At 36.4% G+C, this 4,359-nt stretch overlaps 1 non-coding gene across 1 annotated transcript; it reads left to right on the forward strand.

The window, feature by feature from the left end:
- Positions 1-3,293: 3,293 nt before the first annotated feature.
- On the forward strand, positions 3,294-3,400 carry LOC121968877. Its single transcript, XR_006108398.1, has one exon. It is a non-coding gene; the product is annotated as a small nucleolar RNA R71 (small nucleolar RNA).
- The last annotated feature ends 959 nt before the right edge of the window (positions 3,401-4,359 follow it).

Below are 4,359 nucleotides of genomic sequence, written 5' to 3' on the forward strand. Positions count from 1 at the left end.
GGGATATTTTGATTTTTCCAAATGAGCTTACATGATTTGAGCCTCATCCAGTAACCAAAATGAAGTTTGAGAAATCACCATGGAAACCAAGTACTAAACAAATAAGATGAATCATGACTATTTCAATGATATCAACCATCCAAGTATCAAGTATAGGTGTAGTGAAGATAAGATCCTTAAGGTCAAACCAAGACTAAAACTCATCTCCCTAAGATACTTAGTTTATATCATGCTACCCAAGATAGAGAAAAGAGGTACATTAAGCATACTACTAGCATCATTTAAAATATCATGAATCTAGATAATGAACATGCTAACATTTTCACTTAAAGACAAGAAAGCATATAAGTGAAGTTTGATGTTCTCAAGATGAATGCCATAAGAAATCAAAACAAAATGCAAGACATAAGCAAAAACAAAAACAAAAACAAACAAAGCAAATTAAATGCATCTAATGCATTCCCCCAGACTTAAACTTTTCATTGTCCCAATGAAAACTAAAAACAATGTGGAGGAGGTTTTAAGTAAGAGAAGTCACCAAGTGATGAGCTCCACATGGTTGACATTCATGTTTTTAAAGATACTCCTCCATCCAATACTCACATTCCTCCACAACTTTGAATTCTACAACAATAAGATAGACAAGAAAAATTAAGTAGAGGATACATGTTTATTATAAAGAGAGAACTAAAGACATAAAAGAAAATAAGGAAAATGAACTTGGGTTGCCTCCCAAGAAGCCCTTGTTTAAGGTCATTAGCTCGACTACCTCATTAGATTCATCTAAGTCTTGCTCTTGGAGGAGTAAGATATTTTAACACCCTTCTACCTCATTAGATTCATCCAACTTATATTCGACCATTCTTAGAGGTTCAATGTCACTTGATCAATTAATATATATGCTTCATCTATACTTTTGTCCATAAAAGAACCTCCAGCTGATGAATCCAATAAACTCTTGTCTGAGAAAGAAATTCCCCCATAGAATATGTGTAGAATCAACCATTTTTCAAAACCATGATGAGGGCTGTAACGCCCCGCCTTCTACTGACTGAGCTGTAAGGCCGGGGGTTACATTGTCTAACTATTGTGTGCGGAAAATTGAACTAATTAAAATCTCACTCTGCTAATGACTATTAAAATCTATAAATTATGTTCAAAATACCTTTTCATTGTTGTACATATACTAAAGAATGGAATCTAAACTCTCCATATGGTCAAGGAACTGAAATAAGAGGTTTCCAGCCGAAATCAGGCTTCACCAATCGATTGAGGTCGAGGCTCAATCGATTGAAACATGTCAATCGATCCACGAATCGATTCAACGTGCTTCTGTGCACGGAAGAACCATCTGAATCAATTGGCTAATCGATCCAGTCTGACCGATCGATCAGCTGATCGATTCAGCAGCTCTCTGTACGCGCAGGTCACGACTCAATCGATCGGCTGATCGATCGAGGACTCCTCAATCGATCAGCTGATCGATTCAGTAACCTTATGTTCTCGGGGTGTTACTCCCGATCGATCGGTTGATCGATTCAGTAACATTCTGTACGCGGGGATTTCTTCCAATCGATCGACTGATCGATTGAGGACTCCTCAATCGATCGGCTGATCGATTGGATTTCTGATTTTGTAGAAATTCCACCCGAACTCATATAGAACTTTCAGAAAACCACTAAAAGCATAAACATTCCTACTAGGCATGACATTACTCACATTTTACTATCTATTATCAAGACAACGAGGAGTCTAAGCATGGCGTAGTGTATACCTTCACAATTCATGATACTTAAACACCCTAAAAGTGCAGAAAAGTAACCAAAAACAGAAATACTAAGTCTTTAGATGGACTACTCCCCAAGAGTCTTTATTCCAAGTTCCTTCTCACACACATCTTGACGCATTGCCCTCCAGCCTCCGCTAATCCATCTTCCCTTTACCTTTATCTGTATTATAAGGAAAAGGAAACTATAAGCTTGGGAGCTTAGTAAGAACCATCTATCTCACAAAACATGCATTCGATGAAATCATGCTTTTAAAAGATGCTATGCTGATATACATGGTGAGAATCATACTCAATTACTAAAACATGGCATATTGACATATAAGTCATGACAATCAACTACTAAACATAAACTATTTGTTGTATCAACAAGAAAACTAAATTGATACATAAGCTAAGCTAAAATTAATGTTAGGTTAATGCTGAAACTGTACTGTATTCACATAATTAATTTGTGAAGTTTTGATAACTATTTTCATAATAGATAAAAATAATAATCATGCTGCTGATGGACCCGGCAACTGTACTTGCTATGCGCGCATCCCTAACTAGACCCGAGGTAGCTAGTCCCGAATCTAGTAGGGTGTACTAGGTTATCTAAACCTAGGGATGACTATGGGAGCCCAACCCAAGGCCAACTAAGAGTCCAGCACAGTGCCACTGATAAAGTAAAATACTGATTCATAAGCTAATTTATCTTATCTTGCTCTTACTAGGTTATCTGAACCTAGAGGCGACTATGGGAGCCCACCCATTGGACCGTAGTCCCATATAAACTGAAGCAAGACTAAGTATGCTATTTAAAATGCTTCTATGACATTTAACTGATCTATTAAAATGCCCACTGTAGCATATAACTGTACTAGTCATTTTATCAAGCACTTGGTGTGCTCTAACTCTGCATATGGCTGAACTAAGAATATAGAAACATACGATTAGCTACTTATACTGCAGGTGAGGGGTTACTTACTTCATGTGCTAGGTTTATTACAATTATGATCGCTAGATTTCCGGAGAAGAAGATCTCTTCGACGGTTTTCTTGCGTCTACGCGTTCTTCTCACGGAGAGGAGCATCCTCGTATCGGAGACGTCGCCGGAAGGTGCTCCTACGACCCTAGGGATGGAACCCTAGATCTCTTGGGGCTTGTGCGCCGAGAGGGTGAGGAAGAGAGAGGGCGTCGGGTGAGGGTTTAAGGGAGAGTTGTCAATCCGAAATAATAAACTCCCACTTAAATTCCCTATTTATATTAAGTGATTAATACAACCCAACTCGATCATAAATATAATTTCTCTCCTCTTCTTTTAGCACACCCCTGTTGGGGCCCCCTGGTTACTAAGGTTATCTATAAATCGTAGGGTCTAATAGGTCTCGGGTTCAATTCCCGCTTAGGCTATTTTACGTTTTTATTTAATTTTGCTACTTCTGCTACTCCAAAAATTCCATAAAAATATTCTAAAATTCTAGAAAAATAATAGAATATTTCTAAAATTTATTTTGAGATTTTTTGGGCATTACAAGGGCACTGTCTTTGAAGACTCTTGAATCTATCCCATGCTTCAAATAATGATTCTCCATATGCTTAAGAAAAATTTGTTATGCAATTCCTCATATACACTATTCTACTTGGAGGGAAAAAATGATTCAGAAATTGCTTCTCCAATTGTTCCCAACTTGTGATACTTTGAGGATGGAGAGAATATAACCAAGTCCTTGCTTTATCCTTGATACTTATAGGAAATGCCATCAATCGAACTGCATCTGATGACACTCCTTCACATTTCACCATATCACAAATCTCTAAAAATGTTTCAAGATGCAGATAAGGACTTTCTGATACTTCTCCTCCAAATTTGTGACCTTGTATCATGAAAATTAACTCTGGGTCTAGTTGGAAACTTTCTGCTTCAATTTGAGGTTACACAATGGGAGATAAAAATCTTGCAGAAAAAGGTGTAGAAAAATTTCTCATGGGCCTGCTTGACATGTTAGTGCTCATGGATATTCAAGAATAAAAAACAAGAAATAAAATGCAATATGAAAAGCAAGAAAGAAAATGCAGAATTTAAATTGTAAGAAAGAAAGTGCAAAATGAAAACAAGAAAGAAAAGACACAAGGGAAAAGAAATATGTCTAGAATAATTCATATGCTAAAGATTGCAAGATATGTTTACAAAAAAAAAGAAGAAAGAAACTAAATCAAAAAAGAAAATAGAGAAAAGTTAGATTAGAGTGCTAGAAATCAAGAATGTAGAGTTAGAATTAGAATTAGAATTGCAACAAGCAAGAAGTAGAAAAGAATACAAGAAAAAGTTATGAAAATAGAATTCTAAGGATTAGTTATAACTATGCTAATGAAAAGAAAAGTTATGTCTAGTCTAACTCAATTGATATTCCTAATGTTATAGCGTAACCCCGGCAACGACGCCAAAAACTTGTTGACCTCCGCAAGTGTACGGAAATATCGCAAGTAATAAAAAAGATTATCGTATCCACATGGACTGGAATAAGCACTAAGAATGTCTCAAAGCGAATTAGCTAGACAACAAATCAATGGATTGACAAAGTCTAAGT

Source organism: Zingiber officinale, chromosome 3B (genome assembly GCF_018446385.1).
Source record: "Zingiber officinale cultivar Zhangliang chromosome 3B, Zo_v1.1, whole genome shotgun sequence".
Taxonomy (NCBI): domain Eukaryota; kingdom Viridiplantae; phylum Streptophyta; class Magnoliopsida; order Zingiberales; family Zingiberaceae; genus Zingiber; species Zingiber officinale.